The sequence below is a fragment of the Vulpes lagopus genome, chromosome 24 (genome assembly GCF_018345385.1).
Source record: "Vulpes lagopus strain Blue_001 chromosome 24, ASM1834538v1, whole genome shotgun sequence".
Taxonomy (NCBI): Eukaryota; Metazoa; Chordata; class Mammalia; order Carnivora; family Canidae; genus Vulpes; species Vulpes lagopus.
The window spans coordinates 40,930,993-40,943,505 of record NC_054847.1 but is presented as its reverse complement, the minus strand read 5'-3'; the positions used below and the strand labels follow the sequence as shown (position 1 = coordinate 40,943,505).

The 12,513-nt window shown below is 43.1% G+C and overlaps 1 long non-coding RNA gene across 2 annotated transcripts in view; it reads left to right on the top strand.

The window, feature by feature from the left end:
- Window positions 1-12,513, top strand: part of LOC121482009 — a 51,836-nt gene that overhangs the window by 33,572 nt on the left and 5,751 nt on the right. Inside the window, exon 4 of one of the 2 annotated variants that reach the window (XR_005985482.1) lies at window positions 6,847-6,958. This is a non-coding gene — a long non-coding RNA (uncharacterized LOC121482009). Of the gene's footprint in view, window positions 1-219; window positions 345-6,846; window positions 6,959-12,513 lie in introns of those variants that run through there. The other variant, XR_005985483.1, reaches the window with a different exon arrangement.

Here is a 12,513-nt window from a genome sequence, read left to right as displayed (position 1 = left end):
GTCCTGGCTGCTGGGAGTGTCTGTTTACCTGTGAGCCTTGGCTGCTGGACACTCTAACAATGGGATCTGTGGATGGGGCTTTGGGCTGTGCCGTACCAGTTCTGACCTCTAGAGGAACGAGAGACTGAAGGTCAGCATGTGGGCAGTGTGTTATCGAACATGAGCACAAACTCCCTCCACTGAAGTCTCAAGTGACCTTCCCTGGTTGGCATCCTCTAGATGGACCGTCACACATCACGGCTGGGAGGAGGCCATGCTGCCCAGGACTCCACGGGGAGAAAATGACCAGAGTTCTATGTCTGGATCCCTCCTGGGCTTCTCCCCTTCCCTGACTTCAATTTGTATCCTTTCCTTGTAATAAACTGTAACCGTGAGGGGTGCTGAGTGCTTCAGTCAGTTAAGCGTCTGCCTTCAGCTTGGGTGGTGATCTCAGGATCCTGGGATCAGGTCCCATGTCGAGCTCTCTGCTCAGTGGGAAGTCTGCTTCTCTCTCTCCCTCTCCCTCTCCTTCTGTGCTCTCTCTCTTTCTCTCAAATAAATAAAAGCTTTTAAAAAAAAAGTAAAAATAAGCTAATCACAAATATAATAGTTTTGAGTGAATTCTGAGCCCTTCTATTAGATTGTCAAACATGAGGGTGGTTATAGGATCTTCCTAGACTTACAGTTGGTGTCAGAAGTGAGGGAAGTCTTGTGGGGACTTCCCTCAGAACTTGCAGTTTGGCTAACTCTGATTACAGGGCAAGGGTCTCAAAAACCCTCCTCAGGGATAAGCAAGGCCCATGATCAGAACCTGGTGGGTGGGAGCTGATGCCCAGGGGCATACATCAGGCTTCAGCCCAAGAGCCTGCAGGGGACATAGGTGGCCCACATCTCTGAACTTAACCTGTGTCCAAATGAGTGCGTGTCACCCCAAATCAGCGTGTCAGCACCATGTTGGCGGCCCAATCCTGAGTGTCCCCATGAAGGATGTAAGAAGAGATGAGACTGAGGTTGGGGAAGTATAACACAGGGAAGAAATAAGACAGGGTACTCTGCCCAAGCCTGCACTGCTGGCCCTGGGAGGTTCTAGTGATAGAGTTTTTGGGATGTGTTACGGTCCAAAGCTGACGACCAATAAAGAGTTCTTGAGACACCTTGGGTTCAAAAAGGGTAGTAAAGCATAGGGATGGGACCTGTGGACAGAAAGAGATGCTGCCCTGGGGTTGTGAGGGGTGACACTGATTATATGCGTGGGAGTGGGGGTGGCTAAGGAAAAGGGAGGTGTCCAAAAAGACTTTCATATGCTAACGAAGACCCTCAGGAACCTGGGGGCCTGGCTATTGTCAAGCTAAGGTTGTGTTTCCCTCTAGCAAAACATTAATATTAGAAGAGTTGGGAGTTTCCTAGGAGGAAGATTATATTCTGCTTATCTCAAGTATTTGTCAATAGGCTGGTTACAAGGGCATTTTGTTTTATTTACATTTATTTTCCAGATCACTAGGAGTCAGAGGAGAACTTAGAAAAGCTTGAAGATGGTGATTTTTTTTTTTAAGATTTGTTTATTTGTTTATTCATGAGAGACAGATAAAGAGGCAGAGACACAGGCAGAGGGAGAAGCAGGCTCCCTCCAGGGAGGCCAATGTGGGACTTGATCCCAGGACCCCAGGATCACAACCTGAGCCAAAGGCAGATGGTCAGCCACTGAGCCACCCAGGTGCCCCTGAAGATGGTGGGCTTAAAGCACATGACCCCCTAAAGACCTGACCTGGAGCTTCCCTGGGTCTAAGGATGCTACTGATGTAGGAAAGATGTTAGAGTTCAAAGGTGAGGGCCAGAAAGAATTCTTAAGACATCTTTAGTGCAAAAAGGTGGTTTTATTAAAGCACAGAGACAGGACCCGTGGGCAGGAAGTGCTGCACTGGGTCATGAGGAGAGACCTATTATAGACTTTCAGGCTGGGAAGGGGTTAAGGAGAGCAGAAGTTTCTAAGAAATCTTGGAAACAAGGTTTCCAGGACCTTGAGGGGTCTAGCTATGCTTCGGTAAAGGTCATTTTGTACTGTCTAATAAAACCTGAGTCGTGAAACCCTTCAGATGTATGTTGGTGGGTCAAACGCTTGGATGATTGCCAATATGTATCTTGGGAAGTAGAGATAAAGGAAGTTTCCAAAAGAATTTTTATATGTTAAAATAGACCTACAGGATCCTGGGGGATTGGGCTAAGACTGCCTTTTGCCCTTAGCAAACTGCCAACATCCAGGCAGCTGAGTTCCTAGAGGAATGTCACTCTGCCTGTTTGAAAGACTTGTTGATAGGCAGTAGGTAGTATGGAAATTTAATAATTTCCCTTCTGCCCTTGTTTCCCACATCAGTACTGGTCTAGAACATTCCTTTATGCCAGAAAGTAAGAAAGTGCTCCAAACAACGGTGAGCATATCATGAGGATACAGGAACCAGCTTGAAGAGTCTCCCAATCAGAGCACAAAAATGGTTAAGCACGGTAACAGTTTATAAACCATTAAAAAAAAAAAAAAAGGAATTCGTGAATCTAGGTAGAGAAAAAAGAAAAAGAAAGAAAGGAAGAAGGGAAGAAAGAAGGGAAGGAAAGAAGAGCAGGGCTATAGGCCAACCGGTAAATGTGGAGAGAGTGCTGAAGTTGAACATGTCTTCTAAGGAATCAGCGTTTCACAGACACCAAGGTGAAGATTGGGAAAGACAAGAATCCTGAACGAATGCTAAAGCCAAGGGGATGTTTTGATGAGGAGCGGAGTAGATGTACAGCCTTAGAGCGACTTCCCAGAGAAGCTGTCATAGTTACGGGGAGGAAGGAAGAAGTTATAATATACTGGAAACTTCAGGCAACCGTCGACTGAGAGAACAGTCTCACTAAGGAGAAAGAGAGGGGTGCCTTGTACCTCCAAGTGATGAAGGAGCAGAAGGCAAGCTGCGGACAAAGCACAAGCTGACACCCTGAGCACCCCCACCCCTGGGTGGGACACGTGTGATGTTCCCCCAGGAAGCTCCCAGCTGTCTTAATGCTAATGTTTTGCTAGAGGGAAACAATCTCCGCTTGACAATAGCCAGGCCCTCAGAATCCCAGAGTCTTCTGTAGATGAAAGTCCTTTTGGACACCTCCCTTTGTCCTTAACTCCCACAATTTCCAAGTATATAATCAGCCACCCCTCACAGCCCCAGTGCAGCAGCATTTTCTGCTCAAGGATCCTGTCCCTGTGATTTAATAAAATCACCCTTTTTGCACCAAAGATGTCTCAAGAATTCTTTCTTGGCCATCAGCTCTGGACCTCACCAACATTCCAAAAAATACATCACAAGTATGATGCTCTGAGAAGGACACAGCATCATCTGTGTGGTCCGGCTAAGGATACGTAACCTCAGTCTAATTCTAAAGATACATCAAGCAAACCCCAAATGTGGAATGTGCTATCAAAAAAAAAAAAAAACCCCAACGGGGTGGGGGTGGGGGAAGTAGGCAGTAACTATACTCTTTACAAATGTTAATAATATTAAAGAGAAATAAAGGGGCACCTGGGTTGCTCAGTCAGTTAAGTACTTGCCTTTGGCTTAGGTTCTGATCTCAGAGTCCTGGGATCGAGCCTCACATGGGGCTCTCAGCTCCTCAGGGAGCCTGCTTCTCCCTCTGCCTCTGCCTCTCTCTCTCTCTCTCCCTCTCTCTCTCTCTCCCATGAATAAATAAATAAAATCTTTTTTAAAAATGAAAGAGAAAGAAAGAGGAAATGCTCCAGACTCGAGGCGGCTTAGAGACATAAAAACTAAATGGAATAACTGACCTTAGCCTGGATCTTGCAGTAAGGGGCACATTAGAGGCATTATTAGGTTAACTGATGAAACTGGAGCACGAATGGTGGAGTATTGGATCAATGAAAATTTATTTATCAAGCTGATAACTGTGCTTTGATTACATAATGCAATATCCCTAACCTCAGGAAATCCGCACTGAAGTATTTAGGGGTAAAGGGTCATGACATGTAACTTGTCCTCAAATCCTTCAGAAAAAAATGGTGTGTGTGTGTGTGTGTGTGTGTGTGTGTGTGTGTGGAGAGAGAAACAGTAGAGCAAATGATAAAGCACACAGGGCACAAGGTTTACAATCAGTGAATCTGAGCAAAGGATACACTGGCTACTCTGGGACATTTTTATTTCTGTAACTTTTTTAAGTTTGGCATCACTTCCAAATAAAAAGTTAAAGTTGTTTTGTTTCATCAAACCTCCCTAACTCTTCTTCTTGATCACCTTTGTTATACATAAGCATCTCTAATTCATAATTAAGTATATCTGTCTTACACAGTTTGTGCAAGATTTTGTCAATCTGCTTTAAAACATAAGAGGTCTGGGGTGCCTGGGTGGCTCAGTCGTTGGGCTCCCCACTTTTGGTTTTGGCTCAGGTCATGATCTCAGGGGTTGTGAGATGGAGCCTTGTGTTGGGCTTTGTGCTGGGCATGTAGTCTGCTCAAGATTCTCTTTCTCCCTCTGTCCTTCCCCCACCTTTCTCTCTCTCTCTCAAATAAATAAATAAATCTTAAAAAAGAATAACATCAAAAAAAAAAAAAGAGGTTTGTCATTCAGTGATGTAAAGACATAATCCTGGGGTGAGTATGAGATGCTGTCGTAGATGGTTGAAATTGCTGCATTAAAAGAGCATTCACACAAGTCCAGACCCACGCATATACAAACAGATATGTGTAGACTCCCACATACCAAATGTGTTATGGAGAGAAACACAGAGAGCCATAGAAACTGTATGTGTAGCATTCGTAGATTCAAAGATTTGGAAAAAATCCATGAGAGATTATTTGGTCAATTCTCTTACCCTAATATGAGTATGTTGAACTAAAATATAGGTCCCTATAAAATAAGACTCACGCCTCCCTAAACACAACCGTTTCCACATTTAACAATCCCACTTGTCAATGCCAATCACCATACCCTTTGGTGCTAGACTCAAATCCTTATCTCCCTGCCCTCAAGGAATAGGCAGAAAGAACATTTTCACTTTAACAATCTCAAAGATGGGCAGCCCGGGTGGCTCAGCGGTTTAGCGCTGCCTTCAGCCCGGGGTGTGATCCTGGAGACCCGGGATCGAGCCCCACATCGGGCTCCCTGCGAGGAGCCTGCTTCTCCCTCTGCCTGTGTCTCTGCCTCTCTCTGTGTGTCTTTCATGAATAAATAAAATAAAATCTTAAAAAAAAAGTTATTTATAAAAAAAAAAAATCTCAAAGATCTCCTAGAGGTAAAGGCATTTTGTAAATCCTTAACTTGGGCAGTGTGTTCTCAGAATTTCATTACTTCCTATGGAGAATGGGCAAACAGTGGGGCGCCGGGCTGGCTCAGTCATCAGAGCATGTGACTCTTGATCTCAGAGTTGAGTTTAAGCCCCATGTTGGATGTGGAGCCTACTTAAAAACGGGGGGCAAACTTGCCTTGACTTGCCCTACAGGCACATCATGTAGACTAAGTAATGAGTATACAGCATTAGAGAACATGAACCTGGTCCAAGATGGGGTTTGGGGCATGGGTACTGGTTTGGGGGTGGGGGTGGGGGTTGCCAGCTAAAATAGATTTGGAGCAAGAGTTCACAATCTGGCTGCTCACTGGCTCCCTTGGGGTCGTTTCAATATCCCAGATGCTCCAGCTCGCCCCAGACCAATTACGTCAGACGCAGGCATTTCAGTGTTGTCATGGCTTCCCAGTGATTCCAGTATGCAGCCAGGGCTGAGACCTTGGCCACAGAGGGATGTGTCCTGGTATTAGTCTCTACTCTGCATGGCTCCCCTGGCTCTCCTGTCTCATCATGAAAGGACTTCCAGCAAGAGGCTGTGCTGGAGGTTTCCAGAGGGTTCTTCCTCTCACCGAGTGAAGAGAGATCATCTCTAGCCCAGCATGTCTATTTTAATTGTTTGTTGAGTCCAATCTAGTAGCACAACCTCATACAACTCCAGGGGGCACTGTTCACCCTGGTTTATGTGACAGGCTCCCCTGTAAGTAGAACTCCCTGTGAATGGTGCCACCTGGACATGGACAGCTGATCAGCCACGGTTCAAGTGCTGGCCCAAATCAGATGTATAATTAGTTTCACGTTTATCATCCCTCTGAGCAGAAACAGGCTAGTGTTCCACCACCTTGGGTATAGCACGAGGTCGGCCTGTCTCACTCCTCACGAGGCCTCTGATGGAGATGCCTGGGTCACTCCCTCGGTCATGTGCTGAAGCTGGCCTGTATGTGGTGAGCTCCACAGGAAAGCCAGAGGCACAACCGTCTGTAGGGTGGGTGTGAAGACGTGTTGGAAAAACACCCTGACACCCCCAATATCTTATAACTTTGCCCTTGGGCTCCGTCTTCCCGCTGTTGGCCTTTTGATATAATCAATTATGAGAAATATATATATTTGGTCATTCAGATGTATTTGGTCTTCATCCACAGTTCCCGAATGTGCTTCTAATGGAGAAGTGACGTGGGCATTTCTTTATTAGTGAAGGTGACTTTTGGACCCCACCCAAGGGTGGAGACCAGTTGCCAGGAGCACCAACCATGGATGGAGGGTTGGAACTTTCAGGCCTACCCCCTAGACCTCCTTGGAGGGGAGACGGGCTGGAGGTTGAATCAGGCAATGGCCACAACCTTACTCACAACTATGTAATGAAGCCTCCATAGAAACTGCCGAGGAAAGCGTTTTTATTTTCAGGGCACTTCCACTCTTAGAGCCCGAAGGCTCCCACGTGCCACCAAGCCGGCTCCAAGCTCTACTGAGGACAGAAGCTCCTCCATTCAGGACCTTGCTCCATCTCTCTTCACCTGGCCGTTGATTTGTATCCTTTATTCTATCTTTTAGTAAACAAGTAAACGTGTTTCCCTGAGTTCTGCGAGCCACTCTAGCAAATTAAGACAACCTAAGAGGAGGTCATTGGAACAGCCGATCTGAAGCCAGTTGGTCAGAAACACAGGTAACTGGCCTTATAACTGGGCTTATAACTGGCCTCTGGAGGGGGGCCAGTCTTGTGGGACCAAATCCTTTAGCTGTGGGATCTGATGCTATCTCTGGGTAAATGGCGTCAGAATTGACTTGAATTCTTGGATACCAGTAGGATGTCTGAGAAAACTGCTTGGTGTCTTGCATGGTGGAACCCTCTCCCCCACCATGTTGGAACTGGGTCTGGGAACCCTACAAGTGACCTCTTTGGTTGAGCATTTGCAGATAGCTGTAAAAATGGATATGTGGTTTGGGTGGAATCTAAATTAAGGAACTAATTATTTTGGTGCAATTGGTTAATAATATTGTTTGCAGTGTGTGGGACTCTGGAGAGAAGGCCAATATAAGGGGCATGGAGAAGGGGAGAAAAATGCTGTCCTCTGTCATTTTGCATCAGAAGAACGTAGGGGGCCTTATGGGCACAGTGGGAATATATAGGAGGGGAGTGATGAGAAGGGGGATCAAGAAAGAGGACTATTTTTTAAAAATTCATTTCCTTTACCTTCTGCATCCTGACTAGATAGTCTCTCATTTATCTGCTAAGCACTTTTTGAGCCCTATCTAGCAGGGTTTTTAGTACAGAGGATAAAAGTGAACAAGACACACCCCTTCTTTTGAGTCATTTGCAGTTTAGTGTCAGAGACACTTAGGATAATGTAAGCTACAACTGTTAGAAAACCAAATTCAAAATGTCTTGGACAATAAGGGAATTTGTTATTCAAAGCCCTCCCCCTCAAACACATACCAAATCTGGTTTGGCATTACTAGGGTGGGGGCTGACTCAACCAAATCCTTAAGGACCAGGTTTCTTGCATTTTTCTCCAGTGTGCTCCTCAGGGTCTTCATTTCAAACTCACTCTACTGGGATGCCTGAGTGGCTCAGTGGTTGAGCATCTGCCTTTGGCCCAGGCCATGATCCTGGAGACCAGGGATCGAGTCCCACACTGGGCTCCCTGCAGGGATCCTGCTTCTCCCTCTGTCTCTGCCTCTCTGTGTCTCTCATGAATAAATAAAAAATCTTAAAAAATAAAAAAAAAAAACAACTCACTCTACACACCCTGACAAGATGGCTGCTATAGCTCCAGGCATCTCTGGGAGACCACAAAATATCCAAGATTGTTACTTCTCTACATGACTTTTCTTAGAGTGCATAAACCTTTCCTAGAACCACACAGCAGATGCCGCCTTGTGGCTTTGTTAGCTGTGATTGCTTTAAACCATGATTTACCTGAGACTGGGGGCACGAAATGGACATTAGCAGAAAATCAAGGCTCTGATGAGTATGAAGTGGTAGACTATTGTGATTAATTTGTGTTTCCCTGGTGACTAATATGAGGGTAAGCACCATATCATAAGCTATTGACCACTCCCATTTCCCCCATTCTGGAATGATCTGCTTATTCTTTTGTCGTCTTTCCAATTAAGCTAATCTTACTGATTTGTAAAAGTTAGTTAAATACACTGGGTACTACCTATGTCACTTAATGGATTACAAGTGGCTTCTTCCAAAGGGCCTTGTCTTTTTTATATATGTATGGTGTCCCTGATTATAAGAAATTTTATTTTATTTTTCCCCCTTTAAGAAATTTTAAATTGTAATTTAGTCAAACACCTGTAACTTCTGCTATGATTTATGTGCTCTTACATAGGTAAGATATTTTCCTATTCATCTATGATTTCATTTTTCAGATTTAGGCTTTTAATATAACCAGAATTGGTTTCTATATGTGATAGGGATCCAATTTTACTTTTTCATACAGACAACTCATTCTCCCTGGGCTGTTTATTGAGTGGGACATCCATTCTCCAAAGGTTTGCAATTCCACCTCTGCCACAAACCAAGTTTCAAATATGAGTGCATTCATCTCTGTTCTCTTCCAGTAGTTCGACATTTTTAACTCTTTTTCTTCCTCGTATGAATTTTAAGATCAACTTGGTAGAGCCAGCAAAAACCCTGTAGAGATTCTTATTGGAACTCAATCAAATTTATGAATTGCTTTTGGAACGGTTTCCATCTTTGTGAAGTTTTCTCTTCCCATATACGAGCATGATGTATGTCCACTTATTCAGGTGTTCCTGTGTTCATTAATAGCTGATATGACTTTTTCCATTTTGGTTTTGTTCATCTTTGAGATTTATTATTGGGCACCTAGCAGTTTTTGTTGCTCTTATCAATATACTTTTATACTTGGTTATCATTGGAATCTGTGAATACTGTTGACTTTTTCAATTTAATTTTGATTTTTATCATAGTAGCACCTGGACATGACTCTGAAAGTCAATTTCACAAGACTTACAACAAAAACACTCATCTGTTCCCTATTCTGGTTTTCAACTTGGCATGATTTTACACCCTACCTCCCACCCCCCAGGACCTCTATAGTATCTGGAGAGGTTTTTGATCTTCACAATTAGAAGGGGGGGGGATGATATGGACATATGCTAGGTAGAGGTCAAGGATGGGCTAGCCAGCCCACTACAACTAACAGTTCTCCAAGTGCACAATACTGACAGCGCCAAGCTCTGTTACCTTCTGTACAACCATTCTTGTAGCTGTTTCTTTGGGTATTTAATCTCCACATTTCTAAGTAGTTTTTAAACTACAACATTTTCTTTTCCCTCTCCTTCTTTTTTGTTTGAAAAGTAGCTGTCACTGATTTATCCTTCAATCTCTGCCAGAGATTAAATCTTCCAATATATTGAAACATCAAGTAAACTACCATTTGCATTTGTTCCTGGAGAATCCCTTTATCCTCCTGTATGCTCCGAAGAACTGCTGTAGAGATATTAATCTGGGACTACCCTTCAGTAATTTTGGGAATCTCATTTCTCCCCTGTGTTGGATGACCAGTTTGCTGGATCCCTGTCTTGTACTTTTGTGATTTCTTCCTTCATTTTGCTGAAGCAGAGGCTTTACTGTGCACTCACTATCATTTAAGATTGATAATTTGGTTGCATGTATAATTCTGAACTGCGGATAATTTTCCTTCAGAATTTTCAAGACTTTGTGCCATTGTCTTCTGGTTTTCAGCGTTGCAGGTGAGCTGTCCAATGGATTCCTGTTGCCCAGTTCTTCATAAGTTATTTTGTTTCTTTGGAAGATTTTAGGGGTTTTCATCACATAGGTTTTAAAACTTTCCAGATCTTGATGTGGATCCTCATGTATTGGTTTAAGCACCCCGAGGCGCCATTCAATCTAGAAATTCATGTCCTTCAGCTCTGGAAATCTTTCCTTGTTTTCGTTTCTTTAATTTTGTCTTGATATCTTTCTTTATGAAACTCCCATTTTCTATTTTTTTGAAACTCCCATCTTCTAAATTAAAATTTCTTTTATATTATGAACCCCTTTTAACATTAACACTTTTAAATAGGCAATATAAAATGCATAGCATTTGTGCACTAAAACCATAATGCATGAAAATAGGAAACTATTGTCAGCCTTCTGTAACCATCTCAAGTGACTTCAAGGAGAATCCATAAATAAGAATCAGAAAACCTGTTAAGCAGAGGCATGCAGGCCATACTTGCGAATAATCATTATCAAAACATAATGTGTTACAATGACTTAAGGGTATTTCATGCATCTGTATGAAAAGCAATAAACCTTAGTTTATTTATACAACTGGACAAGTTATACCTGGCGACCCACGAGTGTTTGGAGAATTGCTTGCAAACACATACACCCCTTCCCCTTTTTTGTATATATATAATCCTCTGCAGCTAACCAGCTTTGGAATGATTCTTTTCCTTTTTAAGATTGTATTCATTTATTTGAGAGAGAGAGAGCAGGAGTGGTGGGCAGGGGGATGGGCAGAGGGAGAAGCAGACTCCCCATTAGGCAGAGAGCCAGATGCTGGGCTGGATCTCAGGATACTTTTTTTTTAAGATCTTATTTAGGGGATCCCTGGGTGGCTTAGTGGTTTAGCACCTGCCTTAGGCTCAGGTCATGATCCTGGAGACTCAGGCTCCCTGCATGGAGCCTGCTTCTCCCTCAGCCTGTGTCTCTGCCTGTGTCTCTGTCTCTGTCTCTGTCTCTCTCTCTCTCTCTCTCTCTGTCACTCATAAATAAATAAAATCTTAAAAAAAAAATTTTCCTGTTCCCTAACATGGTGACCTCAAACATCTTTATTTGAGCAGAGTCTAAGTTTCCAGTTTATAAATAAATGAGGAAAAAACAAAATCTTAATGCCTGTTCCAGGGGGAAAAATTAACCACTTTAAGAATCAGAAGGCAAGAAATAATTTCCTACCTCACTGTATGGGTTTGGAGTATAACTGTGAGGAATCTTGCATGAATAATAATAAAAAAAAATAATTGTAGAAGGCAGTTTGGATGATTTGATGAAGGGGGAGCAGCCTGATGGATGCCCTGAATGAAGAGCTGGATCAAAGGGAAAACACAGAACAAAGGAAAATTATTTGTTTGCAAACTTTTTTAAATCAGGGGGAAAAGGTGGGTTTTCAGTCTTGTTTCAGGGGACTTGTTTCTTTGGGAAGCTGTAGAAAAATCTTTACTTTGGAATAGCTTAAATGCAGAGCCACATCAAATTTGGAATAATTTGAAATGGTCTGTGGAATCCTTGAAATGAATCTATGAATTCTTAGGACTCCATGGGCTTTAGGTTAGGAACCTCTGACTGGGAGTTAATGAGAACTGAAAGGATGGAGTTTATCTGGGCAAGATCATAAACACTTCTCAAGAGCACACTTAAACCAAGCAAACATGAAGGACCCAAGTAAAGATTACTAACAGCAAAAATCTGACCTGAGGGGACCTCGGTTCCTCCCGTGTGCCTAGGAGAAACTTCAGGAGCATCTCCAAACTGAAGGCTGCTGAGATTTAAATTAAAGAAAAGATTAAATTGACAAAGCACTTGCCTTCCCCACCCCCTGTTCCCCCTTTGGTTAAGGAAGACACCTACCTTGAAAATCCATTAAAACAAGATGACCAGGGGCTGGGAAAGAAAGCAATGAGGTCACATTCAGCCATTCCTCAGGAAAATTCTAACACTTCTATTGACTGTGACTTTAGTGAAGAGAAGACAGCCTGTTTAAAATAAATAGATGATTACATTTGACAATAGTCCCTAATTGATTGGGATTTTGATTAAGTAATGGAGTAATTGCTACTGCTTGGGAACTTGTGCTGGACTGTCACAGAAAGATGACACCCAATTAAAGCACTCGAGGAGAAGAAAAGGATTCTGAATAATGTGACCTTCCGGTTTGAGATGTTTTGACATGCTTATTAGCTTTAAAAAATCATTTTTCATGAATATTGATAAAATAGCCATGCCTCCTTCGCGGAAACAATTACTGAGATGAGCTTTTATGTGTGCGGTGTTCTCTAGCTGGGGACGCTGGCAAACTTGGAGAGTCTAAGAGAAGCCCTCCTCTTTCTTGCACCTCGGCTTCAGCGTTTGTAGAAGAGGAACATTTCTAGAACTTCAGGTCTATAGATGACCTTGAGAAAGTTACCTAATCAGTGTTGAGGCAGCAAGTTCCCCAGAGAAGCAAATCTGACATCCCT